Source organism: Heteronotia binoei, chromosome 8, assembly GCF_032191835.1.
Source record: "Heteronotia binoei isolate CCM8104 ecotype False Entrance Well chromosome 8, APGP_CSIRO_Hbin_v1, whole genome shotgun sequence".
Taxonomy (NCBI): domain Eukaryota; kingdom Metazoa; phylum Chordata; class Lepidosauria; order Squamata; family Gekkonidae; genus Heteronotia; species Heteronotia binoei.
In genome coordinates, this window is record NC_083230.1 from 21,742,651 (window position 1) to 21,769,708 (window position 27,058).

The window sequence follows — 27,058 nt, forward strand, 5'->3', positions numbered from 1 at the left end:
GTTTTTGGAAAGTCCATACAGAGGGTAGGCAGGTTTGTAGGACTAGGCAGTATAAACAATAAATCAGAAGCAGGGTGTTGGGAGCCTGCAAAAGGTTTTCAATTCTGCAGAATCCCAGCTGTTTATTTCTTGCACTTATTGTTTCATGCAAAAACAAAATGACAGTTTGATGACTACACCATCTGGACACACATTTGCAACATCCATCAGTTAAACTTCCTACATGCCCAATATGGACTACAATTTCAAATCAAAGAGAGGCCAAGCAAAACATCTAGGAACACAACCGTTGCATTTTTTTTCAAGTTATAATGAAGTGATCAATTTTATTAAAGTGGATGAAATCTAATCAGATATTTGCATTTAGGAAGAGAAGGAGAAAATACAAAAGTAATTGTGTCCTACAGAAACCTAACTTGGTTTCCAGCACATCCATACATTTTAATTCCAGTGAATCAGGCAAGTCTTTCAAGTGATTCCAGTGCTGGGTTCGTCTAAAAACATAGTACAGTTAGGCACAAGAAAAGTTTTTTTAACTGACAAATGTGCTTTAGCTCTCTGGAGTTAATATGAGGTAAGAAGATGAAAGAGAAGCAACCACATGCCTGGAAACATTATTATGGTAATCGGCTGCAATTGTGGTTAATCTACAACACTAAGAGCTGGCTAGACACCACAATGAAACAGAATATTCAGCACAATTCAACTCATAGCATATAGGCAAATCTTCTAAAACTTTAGAGCACCATGCTATTCTCCCATGCGTTTCCTTCTACTGATAAAGATCTTCCAAAGAGCTCTCATACTGTAGAGGACCTTCATTACAGTTGAGCCCACACTGGGGAAATATCTTTTTAATTAATGTCAAAATTTCCCATCAAGAGTTTGAAAATTTTTGTTGCTTCACAAAACATTTAAAGGCACTGGTTGATTACCACCTGCTGTTAAGATAGTTTTAATCATATTTAATTTTTTAACTGATGCAGAATGCAGTTAGTTGTCTGACTATCAAAAAAATGTAAACAATCAGTGATGATTTTGAAACCATTTCCATATCCAATTCACATGACTGACTCTGACCAAATTCCTAAACAATCCAGATCCTGAATATTACAGGGAACAACTTTTTTCTCTACTAATGTCCCTTCCTGAGGCCAAAGGTGGTTCTGATACCATTTTTAAATAGCTCAGTGGTCCTCACAACTGGGAGCAAAGGGTTACAGGGGTAGCTGTGGAAGTCCCTATCCTGGAAACATCAGCTTGTCTACCCCACTAGCCTCTTTTCAGAGACAGGTTAAAGTTTGCATTCTTATAAGCTTTTGAAACCAGATTTTTAGACTGGCTGCCTGGATTTTCTTTCTTGTATATTGGTATTTGTTTTAATTTTTTCTATGCAACGTTTTTGTGCAAAGTTGGGATATAATTATCAAAATAATGACCAATATTTTCCAGGGTTCTAGGCTAATTTCACCTAGCAGAATTTTCATTGAAGTGGACTCACCATATCACAGAAGACAAGACCACATTAGCTGCTTCTTCAAATTAGCACAGATGTATTGAAGGGTTGCCAACAATTTAGCCATTGTTTACATAAGTGAAATGGACATTTAAGTGCAGAGTTGAGGACTATAATGAAGAGATAACAAGTGATTGCTGCCACTGGGAAAAGTGAACTTTTGAATAGAAGCACCATAAACAACACAGATTGCAAAATTATCATTAACAACTGCAAGTGTTATCCAGCAATTGAGATACTATGCTTTGATAACCAGATTAGCCTGTGAAAGAGAAATAATCCCCAGGATAATTTACGTTTAGAATGCTTGATGTATTGAAAAATGGGCATAAGAACACGAACTGAAAAAAGATGACTGTGCTTCAGAATTACATGTGAAGTATCACATGCTAAGCATTATCTGCCTTCCAAAAGAATGTAAATTCCAGAAAGCCATTCATAGCATGTCCAGAGCTGCGTAAACCACTTAGCATTGCATACAAGTCTTCAAATACAAATTGTCTTCTTCCTTAAACCTATTCTTCTGCCTTCTACAGCAGAGTTCTCGAAGAGGTAGCTGGGCTTCTTCTTTTCTTACTTTTATTCCATAGGCATTTTCTCCCTGCTGCTCAGCTCTGGTGCTTTGCCTAAACCATGCTGTTTCTCAGAAAGAAAAATTATAACTTGCTAGGGAAAAAGTTGTGGGAATGGCAGCAGCTTGGGATATTCTTTGTTTCTCCAAAGCTGCTATCATTAAAGCAAAAGGGTAGCAACCTTTGATCTAGAGCAGGGATGGCCAATGGTAGCTCTCCAGATGTTTTTTGCCTACAACTCCCGTCAGCCCCAGCCAGCATGGCCAATGGCTGGGGCTGATGGGAGCTGTAGGCAAAAAAACATCTGGAGAGCTTCCGTTGGCCACCCCTGCAATACAACAATTATAATTATTGGGGGTATTAATTAATTATTCAGGGGCTTCTCTACACTATCTGGGAAAGTTTAAATAATTTCCCTCACAAAATTTCCAACATTCATAACCCTTAAGACATAGCATCAGTTTATTCTGCATCCAGTAGAAAGGAAGAAACTGTTGTTTTTCAGTCAGCTCACTCCAGATCCTAACACGGAACTGCCAACTGCTCTTCTTTAACCATTGTTTTTCAGAGAAAACCGTTGAGGGTCAGAGAAATAGAGGTTTATTCATCATTCTGCCCTGAAGCTTCACTGTATGGTCTCAATAACTCAGTCCTTAGTACACTAAAAAAGTTATACAGAAATGATCAACCATTACAGACAGTTTGGTTTAAAAGGAAAAATGGCCCAAATAAAAGGTTGAGGTAGTGACCTGAGATATACACCGCTCACCTCTCCAATAAAAGAAATTTTTTACTGGCCATTTAAAATCAGCTCAAGTATCACCAGCTCAAAATGTTTGTCTCTCACAAAAGTATACAATAAGCACAGTAAAGGTTTCAGCAAAGAGAAAACACAGTTCAGTTTCCTAGCATCCCTCTGGGTTTCCATCTACTTCAGTGATCTGAAAAGTCAAAGGAAAAGCTATGGTCATCTGCTTGCTTTCATTTCCAGGGAAGAAGAAAACATCGGTTATTTGTATTCAACAGAGAATATGAACTAGTATTCAACAGAGAATACTTTGAGTTGTATTAATTGTTATTTAAAATTTATTCATTGCCTTTCTGCTCAAGTTCTTGCTATGATGTAAAGGGCAGAATTGAAAATCACAGCATTAGGCAAGGCTTCCAGCGGAATCATGAAGAATCTACCTTTTTTGTGGGTATCATGCTCTCTTTGTGCCTCAATGTCATTGGCAGGGACTGAATGGGTGTCAGAATTGTTCAAGAACTTTATCGAGCAGAAGAACAAGCCTAGGCAAATACCCGACGATGGTAATCATCCCACCCTCTTTAATTAATATGGAACAAGCCTACTCCTGTAGAACTTTACAAACTTCTGCAATTTAGCTACAAAAGCAACTTCTGTTTGAATAGCGGCCTTTAAGATAAAATAATTAGATCCATGTTTAGGTTCCAAGGGAAAAGAGACCTCAAAAGAAATTTAAATTTGTTTATATGAATTGGTAATTTACACCTTGGGAAAAAAATGATGTGCATTCATTACAATTACAACTGGAGTTTCTATGAGCTATTAAGTAATTCACAAGGGGGAAAATAAGTTCAATTGCTGATATGACCCGTAATACATATTCAAAACTTTTAAAAAGTGGTTTTCTACTCCCACAGAAGTAGGAAACAGAACACGTACTACTACTGCTTTTATTGCCGTATTATTCAATAGGCCAAAGATAAAGTTTCTACCCACTCAAGTTCATTCAAGCACTGCAGAATATTTGACAGGTTTTAACACATTGTGAAGTTTCATTATGAATGGCAAACGAACAATTCCTTGGTGGTGTACTTAACAAAGGAATCATTTATCTATATGAATTATTAGATTGTTGGGGGGGGGGGTTGGAGGTTGGATCTGTTAGTTTATAACCAATCAGAACATATCCAGGACAAACAAGAGAAGTCAATATTTTAATCGAACCACATTAAATATTATTGTCAATTATCCCCCCCCCCCCGAGATTCTTGGAACCATGCAGTAACACACAGGTCACTAGATGACTAACATCAAGTGTTTTTAGCATTCAAATTATTGTCCCCTTGATCTTTAACAACAAGGCAGCTGTAAATCAATGTAATTTTTAAAATCTCACAACACAACTTCTTCATAGCAAAGAATTGTTCGAACAGCTTTTTTTCCAGCAGTTACAAGAGCAGAGATACTCATTCATTCACACACACTCACAGGAAAGATCTGTGAATGACTAAGCTACTAACAAGGCTGGAGCCATTAAGAAACTATCCTGGCCATTGCGTATCATAGAGTCCTGGATTTGGAAAGAGATTTACAGGTCATCCTATCAAAACCCCTGCTCAGTGCAGGAAATCCATTAGAATCCTAACAGATGGAGATCCAGCAGGCTCCACTTACTAACTCCAGCAAAGGAGAGCCTCCTCGTCATCCACAGTAACTGCTTCCACTACTGAAATGTTCTTACCATTATGAAATTTCTCCTAAAGTTCAACTGATATCTGTCATCCTGTAACTGAAGCCTACTATATCCAGCCTTGCAACAGAGAGCAAGCCTTTGCTCTTTTTTTTATCTGAAAGCCTTCCAAGTATCTAAGAGCTCAGTCATCTCTTTGCTCAGTCTCTCTGCTGCTTGGTTATATATACCCATTTCCTTCAACCTTCTTCACGGGACCTGCCTTCTATATCCATGGGCATTTATCATACTTCCCTTCCTCTGAAGCAGTTCCAATTGGTCTCATGATTCCTTAAAATGAGATGCCTAGAACTAGATCCAGTACTCCAGGTGATATATGATTCGTGTGGAGTAAAGTATATTACTAGTGTTTAGCCCTTGCACTTCTATTTTTCATGTCACTTACATTCAAGTGTTTGCACAATTAAAAACACATGAACACATGTCGTCTGGGTTAATATACATGTGTCAGGCTGCGTGATAATTACGCTAAAGATAACAATTCCTCTTACATGAAGGGCTGTGACAGAACATGCAGAACTCCAAGCAGCTAGCCGTCACTAGCACCTTAAAATATTAGACCTTGCGACTGCCACCTGTGTTGCAGAAGGAGGATAAAAAGCAGTTATCTTTTTCTATTTATTTATTTATTTATTTTAGATGTATGCCCCGCCCTTCCCCCGGTGCACAGGGCGTGGGGCAGCTCACAACATCTAATAAAACAATCTATAAATAAAGATAAAACATACTTGCAAAAACTTTAAATTAAAATCCGTAACACAACACCCTAGCTCAAGCAGCAGAATCACCTGGCGCCCAGCAACCAACTCTGTTGCCTCGTTTACTCCTTTTAATGCCCTCTTCATTCATTTCCCAGCTCAGTTAGCTCCTTCATCCCTCCTTACTATACTTTCAGAACAAGTTGGCTTATAGGGAAAAGGTGGGGCTCAGTGACAAGAGCATCTCCTTGACATAGGCTTCCCAATCCCCAGGTCCCAGCGGGGGATCCCCTGGTTTTACAGGCTTCCCCCCTCCCCCAGCCAGCTGGCCAGCGGGGGAAGCTCCACCCCCATAGCCATTATGCACCTCCAGGAACGAGTCCCATAGGGAATGATGGGGGATTGATCCGCGGGTGTCAGGGGCTCTGGGGGGGCTGTTTTTTGAGGTAGATGCGCCAAATTTTCAGTATAGCATCTAGTGCCTCTCCCCAAAATACCTCCCAAGTTTCAAAAATATTGGACCAGGGGGTCCAATTCTATGAACCCCAAAAGAAGGTGCCCCTATCCTTCATTATTTTCTATGGAAGGAAGGCATTCTAAAATGTGGGCTGTCCCTTTAAATGTGATGGCCAGAACTCCCTTGGAGTTCAATTATGCTTGTCACACCCTTGCTCCTGGCTCCGCACCCAGTGTCTCCTGGCTCCACCCCCAAAGTCTCCTGGCTCCACCCCCAAAGTCCCCAGATATTTCTTGAATTGGACTTGGCAACCCTACCTTGACATGCAGGAGGTCCCAGATTCAATCCACAGCATCTCCAGTTAAGGGGTCCAGACAGTAAGTGATATGAAAGATTTCAACCTGGGACACTGGGGTAGGGCTGCCAATTCCTAGTTGGGGGCAATGGTATTCCCCAGTTTAGAGGCCCTCCCCTGCTTCAGGGTTATCAGAAAGCAGTTTGGGGGAGGATGTCTGCTGGGCACTCCATTATACACTATGGAGACCGATTCCCATAGGATATAATGGATAATTGATCCATTGATATCTGATAATTGATCCACTGGTATCTAAGGGGTGCTGGGGTTTTTTTATTTATTTATTTATTACTTTCAATTTATATCCCGCCCTCTCCGCAAGCGGACTCAGGGCGGCTTACAACATCATAAAATACAATCAATCTAGTAAAACATATAAAACCATAATTTATGTATATCAGCTTTAAAACCATTCTATGGCGCTATTTCAGTACAGTACAGGCGGTATTGAATTCTCGACTGTGATCGCCAGCATTCTGTAAGATGTCCGGTGGCAGCCCTTTTTCAAACCGCAAAAGCCTGTTTAAACAATTCGGTCCTACAGGCCCTGCGGGATGCAGACAAATCCCACAGGGCCCTTATGGCTTCTGGAAGGGTGTTCCAAAGTTCTGGTGCTGCCACCGAAAAAGCCCTGGATCTCGTCACACTCAGCCTGACTTCTTTTGGGCCAGGGGCAGACAGCAGATTTTTTGCCCCTGATCACAGTGCTCTCTGGGGGATATATGGGGAAAGGTGGTCCCGTAGATAGGCAGGTCCCTGACCATAAAGGGCTTTGAAGGTTAATACCAACACCTTGAAGCGAACTCGGAACACAACAGGCAACCAGTGCAGCTCCCTCAGCACTGGCTAAATGAGGTAGAGGCACTAAATTTTCTGTTTAGCATTCAGTGGCTCTCTTTAAAACACCCCCCAAGTTTTAAAAAGATTGGACCAAGGGGTCCAATTCTATGAGCCCCAAAAGAAGGTGCTCATATCCTTTATTATTTCCAAATGGAGGGAAGGCATGCAGTCTCTTTAAATGTGATGGCCAGAATTCCGTTTGGAGCTCAATTGTGATTGCCACACCTTTGCTCCTGGCTCCATCCCCAAAATCCCCAGATATTTCTTGAGTTGGACCTGGCAACTCTACAAGAACTGCTGCCATTCTGAGTAGACAATACTAATGTTGATGGACCAATGATCCGATTCAGCATAAGGCAACTTCATGTTTGTGCGTAGTGCCTTTAAAGCTGAGGTTTTAAAGCTGGACTATCAAGCACAGGAAGGCATCTACCCCTCTTCTCACTCCTAGTCCAGCTGAATTAGGCTGTAGAAAGGGTGACATGATGTTATTATTTGAATTAACTGAAGCAATAGGAAAAAAAACAGAACACAATTTCCTTTCCTTTCACTGACAATCATGTTCCCTCTATGCAAACCTTACTATATCTTTAAATTAAGAAAGAGCATAAAGATAACAAAAAAACCCACTTTACATACAACCAAGGTTCCTTACAATGCCTGGCATTAATTTCTACAGATTTTATCAGTGGTATTTGCTCTAATGGGACAAATCTTTCCATCAAATCAGGAAAACAATGTCGTCCATACCTGTAAGGTATCTGTTCACACACTACACCAGGGGTGGCCAATGGTGGTTCTCCAGATGTTTTTTGCCTACAACTCCCATCAGCCCCAGCCAGCATGGCCAATGGCTGGGGCTGATGGGAGTTGTAGGCAAAAAAAAGATCTGGAGAGATACCGTTGGCCACCCCTGCACTACACATTTTCATTCCCCCACCTCCCCCATCCCTCTATAAGCACTAGGGGTTTTCAATAACTGTGATCACTGTAGTTCATGAACATGTAGATTAAGAACAGAGTACTGTAACTCAACCAACAGGACTAAAAAAACCCTAGAGGTGGGATGGTACAGCATTAAATGGGTTGGATCCATACTAAACCAGTGATTCCCACAAATTCCTCCCTTTCTGCTACGGAATTCTCACAAGTGGTTGCTCAGTTCGCCTATCCCCTCCCCAGAACAGCATGGAGAGTGATAGGCTGCAGTGGAACAGAAGAGGCAGGTCAGGTCCATTGTGTGCATGGGAATTCAGATCCAACTCTACAGTAGAACACCATGGAGGCTTCTCAAAACTAACTGCTCTTAACAAATGTACTCCAGCATTTGCTGATTCAAATATTTTAAAAAGAAAGCTATTACATTTAAATGTTGACTACTGAAGTTTTTAAGTTCAGCAATAAAAAAGCAGCAGTCCTTACAAAAATCCACACATCTCAAGTAATTCAAAGCAAAGATTTCAGGTTTTCACGGCTGGCATCATCATTAGGGTTTGTAGAATCTTTCGGGCTCAAGTGCCGTGTTCTACTGGAGAAAGTTTTTCTTCCAGACGTTTCGTTCTCAGCTGTGGAGAACATCCTCAGTGGCGTTGCAGCCGGAGCAGGCGCTCAGACCTTCTTGGCTGCTGTGCATTGAGTTTTAAATGAAGTTATAAATGAAGTGTCAACATACTATAACTATTATCATAATTCAGAATACTGGTAACTATGGGGAAAGGGCAGGAGATATCTGCAAAGCCTGTTTGATTCAAGCGTACAGAAAGCAGATTTGTTCTGCAGTACAAGAAACTCTGGAAGAAGGGTCAACATCCCACCATCAAGTCAGAACTACTGAAAACTGGACAGGTAGTAAAACACTACTAGAACAACCCCTGAAAGTCTTGGCTGGGTTGCCCTAGCCATCTGTGCTATGAGAAAGTCCAAGGGTCCTACTAGCCAAGATTCACAATGATATGGGTAATGATCCAATTAGCTTGGCAAAAAAATACAGCTTCGAGAAAGTTTACAAATGCAAGGAAGAAAAGTCTTAAGGAAGCTGATGTATTACCACATTACTAGTGCTTATTTAATTCTTAATATGCACAAAGAAGACCAAACTCCTTCATTATGCCAGTTTAACATGACAAAGGAATAAACACAATCTGGCCATTAAAAAAGAAATCACAAAATGATAAATGGAATAGATAGAAAAGGCAAGATGAAGCTACTGTTCAGAGCTTGCAGCAGAATGCTAGGCTTTCAATGATATGCACTTTGGGACACAATAGCTTTCAAACCCATAATTTTACAAATTTTCCATGAACCATCAAAAAGAAATATTCATAGGAAGTTTACTTAATTTTAGAAACAGAGTTAATGTATCAAAAACTCATTGGTCCACCTCACCCCGCATCTTCTCTTTAACAGCAGCCAGTCTGGAATGCCACAGAGGATAATTAGGAAGCCACCAGTCAAGAGTGGGATCAACACCTACTGTTCAACCCAGGATGCCAAAACTATACATTCAAATATTGCATGTGAAGAAGTGAACTCCAATACATAAAATCTCATGATGCATAAATGTTGTTAGTCTTCAGATGTTCCTAGACTTGCTGCAACAGACTAATATGACCTTTTTGGAGCATTCAAATAAGGTCACACAAATGCAAATTTCTTCAAATATTTTAGCAGGAAACCACCAGGGAGGCAGTGGGGCCCTTGGATGACCAAGGGGTAAAAGGATTACTGAAGGAGGATAGGGAAATGGCTGAGAAGCTGAATGCATTTTTTGCCTCCGTCTTCACTGTGGAAGACGAGAAGTGTTTGCCCGCTCCAGAACCACTAATTTTGGAAGGGGTGTTGAAAGACGTGAGTCAGATTGAGGTGACAAGAGAGGAGGTCCTACAACTGATAGACATTAAAAACTAATGTCACCAGGTCCGGATGGCATACATCCAAGAGTTCTGAAAGAACTAAAAGTTGAACTTGTGGATCTTCTGACAAAAATATGTACAGTAATCTTTCATTGAAATCTGCCTCCGTTCCTGAGGACTGGAAGGTAGCAAATGTCACCCCCATCTTTAAAAAGGGTTCCAGAGGAGATCTGGGAAATAGTCTGACTTCAATACCGGGAAAGTTGGTAGAAACCATTATCAAGGACAGAATGAGTAGGCACATTGATGAACACGGGTTATTGAGGAAGACTCAGCATGGGCTCTGTAAGGGAAGATCTTGCCTCACTAATCTGTTGCAATTCTTTGAGGGGGTGAACACACATGTGGACAAACGAGACCCAATAGATGTTGTTTACCTTGAGTTCCAGAAAGCTTTTGATAAAGTTCCTCATCAAAGGCTCCTTAGAAAGCTCGAGAGTCATGGAATAAAAGGACAAGTCCTCTTGTGGATCAAAAACTGGCTAATTAACAGGAAGCAAAGGGTGATTATAAATGGGCAGTCTTCGCAATGGAGGACGGTAAGCGGTGGGGTGCCGCAGGGCTCAGTACTGGGTCCCATGCTCTTTAACTTGTTCATAAATGATCTGGAGTTGGGAGTGAGCAGTGAAGTGGCCAGGTTTGCAGATGACACTAAATTGTTCAGGGTGGTGAGAACCAGAGAGGATTGTGAGGCACTCCAAAGGGATCTGTTGAGGATGGGTGAGTGGGCGTCAACGTGGCAGATGAGGTTCAGGGTGGCCAAGTGCAAAGTAATGCACATTGGGGCCAAGAATCCCAGCTATAAATACAAGTTGATGGAGTGTGAACTGGCAGAGACTGACCAAGAGAGAGATCTTGGGGTCGTGGTAGATAACTCACTGAAAATGTCAAGACAGTGTGCGATTGCAATAAAAAAGGCCAACGCCATGCTGGGAATTATTAGGAAGGGAATTGAAAACAAATCAGCCAGTATCATAATGCCCCTGTATAAATCGATAGTGCGATCTCATTTGAAATACTGTGTGCAATTCTGGTCACCGCACCTCAAAAAGGATATTACAGCATTGGAGAAAGTCCAGAAAAGGGCAACTAGAATGATTAAAGGGTTGGAACACTTTCCCTATGAAGAAAGGTTAAAACGCTTGGGGCTCTTTAGCTTAGAGAAACGTCAACTGCAGGGTGACATGATAATTACAAGATAATGCATGGGATGGAGAAAGTAGAGAAAGAAGTACTTTTCTCCCTTTCTCACAATACAAGAACTCGTGGGCATTCGATGAAGTTGCTGAGCAGTCAGGTTAAAATGGATAAAAGGAGGTACTTCTTCACCCAAAGGGTGGTTAACATGTGGAATTCACTGCCACAGGAGGTGGTGGCGGCTACAAGCATAGCCAGCTTCAAGAGGAGGTTAGATAAAAATATGGAGCAGAGATCCATCAGTAGCTATTAGCCACAGTGTGTGTGTGTATAATTATTATTATTTTTTTTTGCCACTGTGTAACACAGAGTATTTCTGAGATGACTCTTCAGCCTTTCTACAAATTTAGGAATCTACCAGTGTAAGAGTGAGCTATTCCCGGGAATTTCAATTCTTTAGCCAGATTTCCCCAGAAAACTGCCTCTGAGACAGGTACCCTCTCCATTTTAAGAATTCACTTAATTAGCCTGGTTACCCTAACAGCCAGTCTCAGAGTCCTATAAAATCTCCTGAGACAGGATCCCTCTAATCTTACTTCCTGGAGATACAGAAGAGACTGGATTTATACCTTGCCATTCACTCAGAGTCTCAGAGAGGCTTACAATCTCCTTCCCTTCCTCTCATCACAACATGCATGCCGTGGAGGTAGGTGGGGCTGAGAGAGCTCTTCAAGAACTGTGATTGACTCAAGGTCACCCAGCAGCAGGATGTGGAAGAGTGGGGAATAAAATTCAGTTCTCCAGATTAGAGTCCTCCACTCTTAACCACTACACCAAATTGGCTCTTTGTCTCTTATAGGAGACAAACCCCGTCTCTTTAAACTTTAATGATTTTAGCCTGCTTTCACTAAAATAAAGCTCCGAGACCTGTAAAATCACCTGAGACAGGATCTCTCCAGTACTTGGGGGATGTAAACCTTATCTGACTCTAAATGCCAGTTTTCTTCTCTACTCCCCCCCCCCCCAATCCGGCTCCTCCAGCATACCATGGGTCCTACTGGCTATTAGCCACTCAGAAGAAAAAGGAGGAAGAGGAGATGGTGATGATGATGATATTGGATTTATATTCTATCCTCTGGTCTGTGGCTCACAATCGCTATCTCCCCTCCTCCACAACAGGCACCCTGTGAGGTGGGTGGGGCTGAGAGAGCTCTCACAGAAGCTGCCCTTTCAAGGACAACTCTGCAAGAGCTATGGCTGACCCAAGGCCATTCCAGCAGCTGCGAGTGGAGGAGTGAGGAATCTAGGGTTCTCCTAGATAAGAGTCCGTGCACTTAACCACTACACCAAACTGGCTCTGCACACATACCAATCAGGCATACAGGGGACTGAGGAGTAACAGAAAGGTACATAAGCTTTGTCTACCCATCACAGCAAGGACAACACATTTAAGTTCATAATAAGAATTTAAAGTCACAAGAAGAAGTGCGAATGCACATGAAAGCTTATAACTTGAATAAAACACTGTTGATCTTAAAAGGCGCCACTGGACTCACATTTTGTGCTCAATATTCTCTCCAATAATGCAGACTCCATAATTTGTCTAAGGATACTATTCCATATCCATAGTCTAATAAAATAGTACTAGGAAAATATGCTATGGAGAGCCAGTTTGGTGTAGTGGTTAAGTGTGCAGACTCTTATCTGGCAGAACCGGGTTTGATTCCCCACTCCTCCACTTGCACCTGCTAGCATGGCCTTGGGTCAGCCATAGCTCTGGCAGAGGTTGTCCTTGAAAGGGCAGCTGCTGTGAGAGCTCTCTCCAGCCCCACCCACCTCACAGGGTGTCTGTTGTGGGGGAGGAAGGTAAAGGAGATTGTGAGCCGCTCTGAGACTCTTCGGAGTGGAGGGAGGGATATAAATCCAATATCTTCTTCTTCTTCTTCTAATTCCAGTCACTGCTATTTAGTGTTCCCAATCCCAGTGTTCAGATGCCACCACACAGAGAATGATTTGTTTTTACTTCTAATCTTTCGCCGTGGTTCAGCTTCAAACTGGGCCTTGTGAACTACAAATACCCTCCTCCCCCACACACAAAAGCACCTATAAATGTTAGTCTTATAGAAACTCCAACTTAGCCAACATGGCATTTCTAGAACTGAATCACTTCATGACCAATGCTATACTTACCATGGGACTCAGTGCTATACTTATCATGGGACAGGAAGCCACTAAATAATTTAATAGATGTCTGTAATGCTGCAAAGATGGCCATGTGAAAAACTAGTATTTAGGTAATTTTGTGGTTCGACACACAAATTACTAATTCCCATCAGTCTACGCCAGGGATGCCAAACCCATTTGTTGTGAGGGCCGGATCTGACATAAATGGGACTTTTTGGGGCCAGGCCATCCATATCATAAAATGTAACGCCAGGTAGTGGAGATACAAACTTCATAAAGGATACAGAGAAACACAACTAAAGATATTTTTTTTAACTTAGAATACAAACATGCATAACACTCTTGCGATGTTTTGTTTAAAATGGAAAAGTGGGGGAACAGTGGGATTTGACAATGCAATTTTAAAAATTAAGCATCAAGGAAAAGCACAAGGATCACAGCAGAAGCTAAAAACATAAAATGCTCTGGGCTTAGGAAAACATGAAATGGCTGGACACTGCAAGCTTCTCCCCCGGCCCCCAGGTACACTCAGATTGGCAATGGCTCTTCAGTGTAATATTCCTCTTTGGCTGTGGGTTCCCAGTATTCACTAGGCACCAGCTCTAAGGTCCATTCAGCAGAGACATGCTGGCGCAACCCTTTATTTGCAAGGTAACACAACTCCAGCAAGGAACAGCTTCTAACTGGCCATATAAACACGGAAAAGTGAAACTGAACTGCACTCCATTAAAATACATTGCACCACAGACAAAGCTGCAAGGAAAACATGGAAAGCATTTTCCATTAAGGTCTCTGTGCCCAGATAGACTACTCTGGACCTTAATGAAAAGTCTATTCTGCATTTTCTTTGCAGCCTAGCAAGACCAGAATTGCTTCCTGCTTCAGCCTGCAAAGACAAGGCAAAAGAAGATGGGAATTGCAGCCTCCAAGCTTCAAAGGGTGAGGACTGGAGGGAGGAGAGGGAGAAAAGAGCCCCACGTGCCTGATTAAAGCCCTGGGCAGGCTGGTTCCGGCCTGCGAGCCGGACATTTGACACCCCTGGTCTAGGGTTTGTTCCACAGAGCACAGAGCAAGGAAGTAAAAATCTAATTCTGAATTCTCAAAACATGCTCATTATTGACTTCAAGATAGTCTATTCTGATCTAGTGATTTTTGTAAAATTCAAGAAAGCAACATGTTAAGAGTCTACATCATAAACTTTGATAATATCTATCTGCTTTAACTAAGAACGCTAAGATTCATAGTTATTTAAAAACTAACACACATAAACAACTGTTTCCTTAAAATGTAGATAAGAAGGCACTGCAGATCTCAGCTATTAGAGACCTATAAAATCTCAGAGACCTGTACGGGTGAGCATACGGCCAGCGCTCCGTGGTCTGCACTGGCTGCCTATAGAGTACCAGATCCATTTCAAGGTGTCAGTTCTCACTTTCAAAGCGTTGTGAAGCCTGGGACCAACATACCTTACGGGACCGTCTCCTCCCATATAAGCCCCAGAGGTCGCTTCGCTCGGCCTCCCAAGATCTTCTGATAGACCCCGGCCCAAGAGATGCCCGTCTTGCCTCTACTAGGGCCAGGACTTTTTTGGTTCTGGCCCCGACCTAGTGGAATCAGCTCCCTATGGAGATTCGGGCCCTATCTGGCTTGCTGGCATTTCATAGGGCCTGTAAAACGAAGCTGTTCCGCCAGGTGAGGCAGCAGGCATCTATCTATTCAATCGCTTGGCCTCCCCCCTACTCCCCTACTGTATTGTGGTGCTTGCATGGTGGTACTCTTTTTGTGCTATACCATCTTGCTGTCATATCATCTTGCTGAATCATCCTGTTGCACTTCACTGAATGTTGAAATTGGTTTTTATTATGGTTTTTATTGTGATTTTCTTTCTATTTTGATGCTGAAATTGGTTTTATTATATTTTTATTGTGATTTTATTTCTATTTTGATGTACTCCGCTCTGAGCCCCCAAACAGGGGAATGGGCGGAATATAAATAAACAATAACAACAACAACAACAACAACTCAGTAAAATTTCAAAATGGTTTGTTTCTGTGTGGACACAAAATGCAGCTAACATAAGCTTCATCTCAGTTTCTTTTTTAAAAATAATGTTATTTTATATTTTTACGCACAGCAACACCAACAAGAAAATAAAACAAAACAAAAATATCTAGTAACCTCATATCCAATATACAGATAATGCCATCATATTATGTACTATTTTTTTTTTAAAAAAAGGTAAAGGTAGTCCCCTGTGCAAGCATCAGTCGTTTTCGACTCTGGGGTGACCTTGCTTTCACAACGTTTTCACAGCAGATTTTTTACGGGTTGGTTTGCCATTGCCATCTACACTTTCCCCCCAGCAAGCTGGGTACTCATTTTACCGACTTCAGAAGGATGGAAGCCTGAGTCAACCTGGAGCCAGCAATCTGAACCAGCTTCCGCTGGGATTGAACTCAGGTCGTGAGCAGAGGGCTCCAACTACAGTACTGCAGCTTTACCGCTCTGCACGACGGGGCTCTTTATGTACTATTATCAACCACAAAAAATACCATACATGAAAATATCTGAACCTATATATATATGGAGGGGGGAGCTTCCATCCAAATTGGCTATAATGTAACATATTTATTACATCAATTCCTGAATTTTAATCTCCTCCAATATAACTACTACATTGCCCTAATCAAAGATTCAGATAAGGGTCTCCATCCAATTAAAGAACATTTTAAAAACAGCTATATTCTGGAAACTGCATTAAATAAATTATAAAGCTATTTCAAATTATCTTAAAGTTGTATTTCTCTTTTCATTACCTCATTTCAATCACGTTACATACAGGCCCAACAGATATTTTAATCAATGATGTTCATTTCTGCCTTTTCCTGGAGTGTGCGGCTTGTCTTGCCTCATCCAACCCATTTGATTTGCAGGCAGGACTGGCTCTCCATTGACGCCATCTGCATTCTACACCACTGCTTGGGACAGCACAATGAGAAGACGCCCATGTACTTCAGGAGCACAGCTTGCTTTCAGTTATTGGAGGAACATAAGGTGGTAAGCATCTCCTTCTGGATCCACACCACCGCTGGAACCAAGCCACTACAATGTTGCTGCAGGGGTTCACATATACAGCATAGGATGAAGCAATACACACATCTTAATCTGCCAATAAACTGCATAAAAAATCTGCCAATAAACTGCATAAAAAATCAACTGTTGGAGGGACATCATGGATCCCTTCAATTCAAACACTATCAGCTACAGAACGCAACATTCATATGACATAAACGTATTAGACATTTTGCTAAGAATTCTTCATTGGGAAGAATCGAAGACTGGCACACAGCAAAAGGACAATACAATAAGGAAGACGCAGCAATATGCAAAGCTTGCTGCCAAAGACATGAAAGATTTCTCCTCCTGCCTATTCAGAAAGGCAGCCCTTTCAATCTTTCTGCATTATAGTCCACAATACAAATACTTTTCAGGACTGCAAATGTACTACCGAAAGCTAGAGGCCAACACTACAGGAATCGACTAGGCTCTCCTTGAATGCGGGGAAAGATTATTGTGGCATTGAACCACAATGTGCATTCCTTCCACATAGGAGGGATTCTGATATTACCTTCATAGCTCGGGAAGACCTATTCTAGAAATGTATCCTGTGCCTCAAAGGTAATGTAAACAGGAGCTCTCATACTTTTCTTGCAGCACCATACACAAGAATCAGGACTAATAATGTCAAAGGATGTACTCCACCCCACACAAAAAAGTGAGGATATGAAACTCAAAGCTTTTTGTATTGTACAAATCCTTATCACTGCACGTATCTAGAGGTAATAATAACAAAATAAGTAACCAAAAAGGACTTGCACGGGTAACTGTATAACACTGAAGTGATTATTTATGTCTGGACCTTCACTTTGTCTGAATAATGAAAGCACAAGTAGGAATGACAGATACAAGGCATACATTAATACAATATTTGTCAACATCGCCCAAACCACTTCGGGACAGTGTTTTAAATATTAAAAAATTTAATGAAATAAAGCAATATATTCTGACCTTTTCTTTAAACTGTCAGCTAAATGTTTCAGAAATCAGAGTGGTAAAAAGGTTACACTACTTCCCCACCATCACCACTCTATTTCTTTCAATTATATCTAGAATATGGTTTAGATTACAGGGGTGTCAAACATGGTGTTCAGGGGCCAAATCAGGCCCCCGGAGAGCTCCTATGAGGTCCCCAAGCAACTGGCTGTCATCTGCTTCCTTCTCCCTCTCTCTTGCTTCCTTCTGCATAACAGCTTGCTTTGCAAGGCTTGCTCAATTGCACAGAAGCTACAGAGCAAAACTTCTATTTTCTCCATTGGCTGATGCTCCTCCCTTGGGGAGGAAGGGGGAAGGAATAGCTTGCACAGCCGAGCTACCGAGTCAAGCCTCTCTTCCTTCTATTGGCTGAGGCTCCTCCCCATCCTGCTTCCCTGGGGAAGGAAGAGCCAGAGCTTCCATTGCCCAAATACAAAGAAATACAAAGAAAGCATCTTTAAAACCAATGAGTGCTAACATTTTGAGTGTGTTTTAAGTTTTTAAAGATCTATATTAGTGTTTGTCTGCGTTCTTTATAAAATTTCATGGCCCGTTATGGCTCAGCCCAACCCGACATGGCCCGGCTCACCAAGGTCTCATTTATGCCAGATCGAGCCCTCATACCAAATGAGTTCGACACCCCTGGTTTAGAATCAATTAGATTTATTTTATTGCGTGACATCAAATGCACCCTCTCACACACTTCCCCGCTTCTCGACACTAAAAGGCAGGGGTCCTCAACCCCCGGTCAACTGGACCAGTACATGGGCTGTTGACAGTCAGGCCCCATGAGAGCTGACCTTCCTCCCCACCCCCTCTGTTTGCAAAGGGAAGTTGGAACTGCTAGAGTGGGGTAGGGAGAGAGCTATAATGCTTGCATAGCTTGTGATGTTTGCCTAGCGTGCTCCTTGCAAAGAGCATGTTACGCAAGTGCCGGCCCCACTCAGTTTTCTCAAGTTGCAGTTAGTCTGTGTGGAGTTGGGGGGAGGGACCGCTACGATGCTTGGGTAGTGCTCCTTGTGAGAAGCTTGAGAGTTAAGATCTGTTTCCCTTCCTTTCTCTCCCCCCCGCCCATCTCAGTTTGCAAAGGTAAGTTGGAGCCCAGTGCCTTGTTTTTTTCCCCTCTCTCTTTCTCTGTGTGAAAGTGTTTGTTCAAACTCCAAAACAAACTCCAGCACATTTTGTCTTATAGACGAGGTATTTTGAATTTAAGCCTCCCAAATAGTAGGCTCATACTGACCACTATACCTGGCTGTCTCTCTATTATTATACTGAGTTGCAGCTATTTTTCTGGGGAAGACTATAGTTTTGTAGACAAACACTTCCGTTTAGTTTTGTAGAGTCCCCCACTCCAGGCAGCATTGGGGCATCAGCATCAAAGTATTGCAAGAGTGTTAATATTTTAAGTATATTTGTATTTAAAGAAAGGGTGTGTGGGAGTGGGGAATATTTGTGATTTTCCTAGAAATAAAGTGCACAATGTATAATCCCAAAACCATTGCTCCTCCCCCCGCCACCCTGCTCTGTGGAAAAATCATCTTCCACAAAACCAATCCCTGGTGCCAAAAAAGGTTGGGGACCACAGCTAAAAGGTACTAATGTTTTCCTCTTCTATTCCCAGGAGGCTCAAATCCAAACAGATTTCAACATAATAAGCACATGTTGCCGCAAGTTATTTCAAATGCATTCCTGAAGCATGGTAGTGACTAACATTTCGTTTTTAAAAATTCTTTGGAAAACCTCCTGAAATCATGCCAAACTTAAGATGGTACAGCCTGTGACCCAACTACCTTCCCTTTGAAAATAATGGCAGAGGGGAGAGAGACTGGCTCTCAAATGCCTTTATGAAACATTGTCATACATGTCTAGTTCCAACAGATTCCCAGGCAGCTGCCCATCCCCAGTCCCCAGGACGAGGCAAAGAAACACACAGAACTCAAAGTCTCTACTATCTGTTCTACTAAAGTTTTCCTGCAAGAAAGCAGAGTTCCATCCTGCTATTCCTTCTAACATCTCAGCTTCATACAAGAAGTGCCATACCTGACAAAATAAGGACAGCCCAGGTTGGCACAGAGACAAAAAAGAAATGCACACTTAATATAGTACACATATGCAGGGATAGCTTTACCATAAGACGATCTCCTCAAGCAGCAGACTTGCGATACCATTAAGTATAGCAGAGAGCAAGACAACTCTCATCCACTGGGGCAAGAAATCACCAGGAGGTTCTTTTGCCCACTGAAACAAAAAGGAGCTGTGCATGAGCACAGTAATGCTTCTGTACATTAGCCATTTATTTAAATGAGATTTGCATAAGAGAACTTTCTGCCAGCCCATATAACTTGGGGACCGGAATGAAGCTTAATGTGAATTTTCTGCTTCAGCCCTCAAAACGCTTTGAGCAAGCGACATGAACCAAATCTCAAAGGCGATATCATGAATGGGATGATATCATCAACGGGACAATATGGGAATGCTCATCAGGGCTGCCAAGTCTCCTGAATTATTAGTACATCTGGTAGAAGGGTACATCTATAACACAACTTGAAAGACATTTTTGGAATCCAATGGCACGACATGTGAAAACGCTACCTATCTGACCATGCGACCTAAATAATTTTATACTGGAAGCAGAGACCAAGCTACGCTAGACCAGAAGAAAAACCCTTCTTTTGTTCAAAATGGAAAAGTACATAAGAGCAAAATACGCAAGAAAGCCTCTCTCGGTTATCACTGATTTGATAAACACAAAAAACTTGGCCTGTGGAACACTAAACAATCATGTAAACTACCAGTGCATTCTACAGTTACTGTAGTCCAAACCCATTTAAATCAATGGGCTCCAACTGGTATAATTTTGCACAGGATTACATTGTGAACTATGACACTTGGGAAGTAAATAGAATATACTACAAGTGGACAACAGCATGCGTTAAGTAGTATGACTAGACTCCACTTTTGTTAATTCAGATCAACAACGTTTTCCACTATGCACTTCGTAGCTAACAGTTAGGAAAGGTCCCCTGTGCAAGCACCAGTCGTTTCTGACTCTGGGGGTGATGTTGCTTTCACAACGTTTTCACGGCAGACTTTTTACGGGGTGGTTTGCCAGTGCCTTGCCCAGTAGCTAGCAGTTAACCCAAGTATTAAGACATGCTGAACTCACACTATTGACTGAAGAACTAAATTTTGATTCCGATCAATCAATTACCCACACCTCTCTCACAAATTATTAGATATTTCAGCTAAAAATAATGGAGTATTATTTAACTGACCGCTATAGACCATATAGGAATACTAGAAGCAGATCAAGGGAAGGTCGGGATTTTGACAGAGGACCATCAGGAAGGAGGGGGAGATATCGGACTTAGTTATAAATTTATCATCTCACCGTCTCTCATATGATGAGTGTAGGGTTTTGAACTTAGGCCTAAGCTTTGTTCCCACCCCTTACTATGACTCATTCTCCACTAGAGTTGACTTATTTAAATTATGTCGCCTGTTAAAACTGAAACATATGTTTGGCCGAGATGAGGGGGACAGTGAGCAAAGGACACCTTTTAGACGTAAGTCTGTGTATTAATTAACTGAGTATTATTTCACTGTAGTCAAGCAACTCAGATGACTGGTATGTCCAAACAGGTGGTTTTTCTCATGAGCTGTCAGATTTTTATAAGAGGGAGGGGGGGGTCCCATCATCCAATCTGTTCAGCATTCATCTTTCTGGATTTTCTCCCAGCTTCCATACAAAATATGCATATTATTAAAGGGACACAACTCTTTTCCTATTAACCAGAACCCCAGGGTTAACCCACCTCCAAACCCTTGCCCTATTCGGCTTCCTCTTCTGCTGGAGCCAACTTCCCTCTTTTATCCTGGATCTGTGCCACCGTGTCCGCATTCAGCATCTTCACGTACTCACAAAATGCTACCATGAGCCTTGCTACTTCGCAATCCTTAGAACCCCACTGCATGACAACTCTTTTGAGAGTCCAATCCTCATTTATTCAACACTGCGCAAAATTTATAAGATGGCACTATGCAAATTCAACACTCAGAAAAAATAAGATAAACACAGAATTACTCAGGGAAGGGGGGGGGATACACAAATGTACAGGAAACCTATCATGATTAATGGCTTAGATAAGGAGAAACAAAAATAGAAGTCACAATTGTCATATGGTGTATTCATATTTGCAAACAAATTCTATAGATCTGAGGACACCTATTTTAGCAAACATACAAAAGATAAGACTGTCCATGCAGAAGATCTTATCACAAACCTGAAGAACCGTAAGTAGGTAAGTAAGTAAGTAAGTAAGTAAATGTATTTTTCTATCCCACCCTTCCCCGCCAAAGGCGGGCTCAGGGCGGCTCACAGACATGGAATACCATGATTTGGATAAAATACAATGTAAACAGGAGTTTTAAAAATACAATTCAACTACATAAGTTAATTAAAATAGATAAAACAGGTACTATAAGGTGCTATAGATCACAATCATGCATAAGATGGCTAGATGGCTACAGGTCGGTTTAGCCAGGTTCTAACTTAAAAGCAAGCTGAAAGAGAAAGGTTTTGCAAGCCCTGCGGAATTGATTCAAGTCCCGCAGGGCTCGCACCATCTCTGGAAGTTGGTTCCACCATCGAAGGGCCATTGCTGAAAAGGCTTGCTCCCTGGTTGTCTTCAGTCTAGCCTCTCTTGGCCCAGGGCACAGAATAAGGCACAATGAGTCTCTCAAACCATAATGTGTGCACACATCAGATTCTCTTGATTATGATGGCTTATAACATCAGAGGGTCTGAAAGATGCTCAATGAAACCAAGTACTACAGGCTATCACAAATTAAAATTTGCTGGGATTTTTTTCAGGATGGGAACTGTGAAACAAACAAACAAACAAAAAGAACTCACCTATCTAGCTACTTGGACTTCAAAGAAGAAAAAAAGAAACAGAATACATTGTTTTTTATACTCCTGGGTTTATAAGAGACCAAATTAAGTATAGTGGTTAGAATGTGGCATTTGGACCTTGGAGACCTGTTTTGTTTTGTTTTTAAATCATCCACTAAGGCTTTCCCGGCCTAAACTACCTCCTAGGGTGGTTGCGAAGGGAAAGGATACAGATGTGAAGGACAGGATACAGATGTGAAAATTGGAAAGTGTATAATGGAGGTAGTTATACATAAGGAGAGAGAAATGGTATGTATGTGCAAGCAAATTATGTAAATTACTCAAGTATACCTTGGAGACTTATGTGCACACATACAGATGGTGTTACCTTTGCTATCTAACACACAACTTGGCTATCTTAATATGCACTTCAGTACATTGTCACCAAAACTACCACAATATCGAATACGCACACAAGGACAGTCACTTGGATTGTAGCATATCCAACCCCAAAAGACAAAGCTGCACAGTTTCAAAGCAAATAAACCAGAATGAGTCACAAAACCACGCACACAGCTCTTATCTGCTCACAGAAAACCCCGAGTACACTAACAGCACGGGGATATTTTATGACAACTTTCAATCCTTGCCCTCCTATAACAAAACCAGACTTGCCTTCGGACCCCCCCCCCCCAAACAGGCCAGCAGTCTCAAGGGGGGGGGGGAGGTGTCAAAACACCACTCCGCCCATGCCAAAATCGCACACAAGCCAGAACGAACGGGTTCCAAGTGAATGGGTTTTAATTAATGGTGAAGTGCCGGTTATGAAACTCCCGAGAATCATCACAACCAACTCTTTCAAGCAAACACACACACACACACACATACAAAGCCCTGCTCTCAACGCCAGAAACCTGAAACTGAAAAAGGGGGAGGGTGCAAAACTCTTTCATGCACACACCTCTTGAACAAAATCTCTTTCCTCAACGCATCCCATTGGAATCGGAAAACCCTTCTCCCTTTTTAAACCGTGTGTGTGTGTGTATGTGTGTGCGTGCACGCGCGCATTGGAGAGAGAAAAGAGACATTTGCAAAGTTTCAACCTTTCGCTCAGCTCGGGGGCCGAGCCGCCTAACCAAAGTCCACGGGCGCATACACCGTTCAGCGCGCAGAGCCCAGGCTCTTTTGCCCTTAATGGAAACCATCTGCTGTTCAAACAAGGGAGGACGAGCAATCACGACTCCTTCTCGAAGGCGAGGGGGGGAGAGAGAGGAAGCGGCGGCTAGAACTTCACTCGCCAGAACAAGCCGGTCCCCCCTTTCCCCCTCCCGGGGCCTCCCTTAACGACCCCCATCAATGAACCGCCTCGGGAAGGAGCAGGGGGGGGACGTCTCCCGGCTCTCCGAACTTCCTAACGCGAGGGAAGCGAGAAGACCGTGGAAGCCGTCCTCCCAGAGGCTTGCCAGTGGGCGGGTCGTCCCTGGGCTTTCTTCTCTTAAGTGACACAGGCAACCAACCTTCCCGGGGGGGATTCAGGGCTTGCAACAGGTGGAGTCCCCCTTCACCCGAGAAGAGAGAGCGGGAAGCAGAGAGGGGGAGAGACTTACCCAACTCAGACGACCCGAGGAGGAGGAGGAAGCTGGTCTGGCGGCGCCCTTTGTGTGCGGCCGTCGTCTCTGCTCGCGGCTCCCTCCCCAGCGGCCGCGCCTCAGCCCAGCAGCCCCCCGAGGCGGCGCGCAGGAGCCCCGGCCAATGGGCTGCCCATGTTCCGGAGTGGGGAGGCGGTGGGAAAAGCAGCGGGCGGAAACCGCGGCCGGCGCTTCCCAGCCCAGGCGAGAGCAGCAGCGGCAGCAGCTTCCAGAAAAGAGGAAAGGCGGAGAGAAAAAGCTGAGCGGGCTCATCACATGATGCGCCCGAGCGCCCGCCTCTCTCTCTCTGGCCGGCCCTGCCCCAGCGAAGGAGAAAAGCGGCCCGAGGGAGACACACCTGTAGGCGCCGCGCGAGCACAAAGCCCTGCGCCGTGCTGAAGCGGAGGGGAGAAAAGGCGAAGGGATCGAGGGAGGGGGAGCGCCCCGGCTGCCTCTTGCTTCCGCCCCAACGGCAGCCACGCTTCTTCCCTTTCCCCCTCTTTATCCTCTACAGTCTCCAAGTGGGAGAGACCCCCGCGTTGGGAAAAGGAGGGCGAGCCGCTGCCTCTCGGCGTTGCTTCTCTGCTCGAGCCTGTTTCCCCCTCTACCTTGGGTCTCCGGGGGGGTTTGGCTTGCTGACGTGACGCGGAGGGGGGGTGGAGGGTGGGATTTGGGTGAAGCGCTCTTGTGGGCAAAATGGAAGCTTTGGGGGCGCCAAAGGCAGGGTTGGGCTACAACCAGGGTGTGTTGTGTACGTGTGTGTGTGTGTGTGTTTTATAGTGCGTCCCGTCGCCAGGCTAGCTTGTGAGATCTTTCCTTCGATCTTAAAAATGGTGGGGGGAGGTTGCTCTGAGCCGGTGCGGTGGCGCTTTCTTTTCCCCGAGTGGAACACTTGGAGGGTAGTCCCCATTTAGGCGGCTGCCTTTTCTTCTAAGAACTTCGGAGCAGCGTGCAAGTTATTCTCAACACCCTCTCTTCACCTACACACTCTTCCCCCCCCCCCATAAGGTAAAAAAGACTCAAGCTCTGTTAACATACTACAGTGTCTGCACGTGCATCCTCTTTTTTTAGGATTTGACGTTTAATGGTTTTTCCACCTAGGAAAAAGCCAATAGGTGTCCTCTTAAAACTGGGGACCGGTATCTGGATAAATGTGGGGTTCAAATGACACGAGCCGTTGTACGTGCTTTCAATGCAGTCTAAGAATTACTCAACACCAGAGGTGGGCTGTCCATTTAACTTACAGGGAAATGTCCTGGTGAGCCACTGCCCTAGAGTGCAGCTGGTTGTCAAAAACAAGCAGAGCAGACCCCCAGCAACTAGGGTTGCCAAGTCCAACTCAAGAAATATCTGGGGACTTTGGGGGTGGGGCCAGGAGACATTAGGGGCGGAGCCAGGAGCAAGGGTGTGACAAGCATAAATGAACTCCCAAGGGAGTTCCGGCCATCACATTTAAAGGGACGGCACACCTTTTCCATTCCTTCCTTCCACAGGAAATAATGAAGGATAGGGGCACCTTCTTTTGGGGCTCATAGAATTGGACCCCCTGGTCCAATCCTTTTGAAACTTGGGGGGTATTTTGGGGAGAGGCACTAGATGCTATACTGAAAATTTGGTGCCTCTACCCCAAAAAACATTCCCCCCCCCCAGATAACCACAGATCAATTATCCATGATTTTCTATGGGAATAAATCTCCATAGGGAATAATAGAGTTCCCAGCAGACATTTCCCTCCCCTCCCCCCGCTTTCTGATGACCCTGAAGCAGGGGGAGGGCCTCCAAACCGGGGGGTCCCCTGCCCCCAACTAGGGATTGGCAACCCTACCAGCAACTCTGCCTGAGCCTCAGGCATTGCTTGGCCCAGACCTGTCTTCAGCCATGGCAGTTTGTGTCAGCTCACCAAGCGTTTCCTCCTGCACTTTTTCCAGTTTGGCGGATGATAGTGAGTGAGCTAATGCCCATTATTGACCCTATTGAGCAAAGTAACCCTGCAGTAATGGGTTGAAACAGAACAGGTGCAGCTCAGCTAGGCTACCCCAGGGCTGATTTCACTTCTCATTCCACTCCTGCTTAATACACATTCAAAGAAAAAGAAAAAAAAAGCTCTACGCATTACCATGAATAAGTTTCCCTCCTGTCATACATGAAAGAGCCATCGTGCATTCACTTTAAAATTAAACCAGTGACCCATACCAAGGAAAAGGTACAATTTAAATCGTGTGTTCAGTTGGACCGGTGTTGAAGATAACATAAGAATTACTCAATGTGCACACAAAGGAAAATTTGGTAGGATTTGTGATCGGTTTCATGTTTGGCTAAGACTTCCAGTTCAGCACTCTGTCCGGGGCCCCAGTCTGGTTCACCACAAAACACCGACTTTGCTAAGACACCAAACAAAATTTCCTTTATTTCTCTGCCTTTTTAAATTGACATAATTCCTCTGCATTTACCCAGATCTTTATCACACACTGAAAGACTGCAATCTTAAACACACCTTATTTGAAATGCCCGTGTAAGCACAAATAGGTTTGGTTGAAAACCTTTCACAAATTAAGCTGCAGTATGTCTGCAAGAGAGGGATTGTTTGGGATCCTGTATTTTGGAAACAAGCAGTGTTAAGAGGACTCTTAACAGAATCATTTCGTTTAAGCAGCTGAGAAAACTTTTGAGGCAAGTCTCCTGAGAAAAATGTGGTGCTGAGTTTTAGATCTTATACAAATCCTGTTGATTTTTCTTCAGAACCTGAAACATTTTGCATCATTTCTGAACCTACCAGATCTGAGATTAGCACCACTATATTAGATCACAGTATGGGGGAGAAGGAGGGAGGGAAACAGTTTTTCACTATAGGTATATAATACTACAGAACAGGGCTTTTTTTAATAGAAAAAGCCCAGCAGAAACTCATTTGCATATTAAGCCACACCTCCTGATGCCAAGGCAGCTGGAACTGCGTTCCTGTGCATTCCTGCTCAAAAAAAGTCCTGCTACAGACTAAGCCTATGAAGTTTACTTGAAAATAAATCCTATATATGCTTTCTCTGAAATAAGTTCCAATGAATAAAGCATCTTTATATACAAGTAAACATAGAGTAGGTGTGCTTTACTGGTAGCAGCTTATTTAATATGTTTTAATGTCAGTACACATTTCACAGACAGAGTACCTATTTTCTCACCTATGTGTGCAGGTTGCTAGGCTGTAATAATAATACTTAAGAATTTATATAGCACATTCCAAATGTTCTAAGTACTTCACGTACATTATCTCAGTAATT

The 27,058-nt window shown here is 43.1% G+C and overlaps 1 long non-coding RNA gene across 1 annotated transcript in view; it reads right to left on the minus strand.

Annotated features, from left to right (window-relative positions):
- LOC132576043 (uncharacterized) overlaps positions 1-24,044 on the minus strand; it is a 285,396-nt gene extending 261,352 nt beyond the window's left edge. Inside the window, exon 1 of the long non-coding RNA XR_009555725.1 lies at positions 23,763-24,044. This is a non-coding gene — a long non-coding RNA (uncharacterized LOC132576043). The remainder of the gene's footprint in view (positions 1-23,762) is intronic.
- Between the last annotated feature and the right edge of the window lie 3,014 nt (positions 24,045-27,058).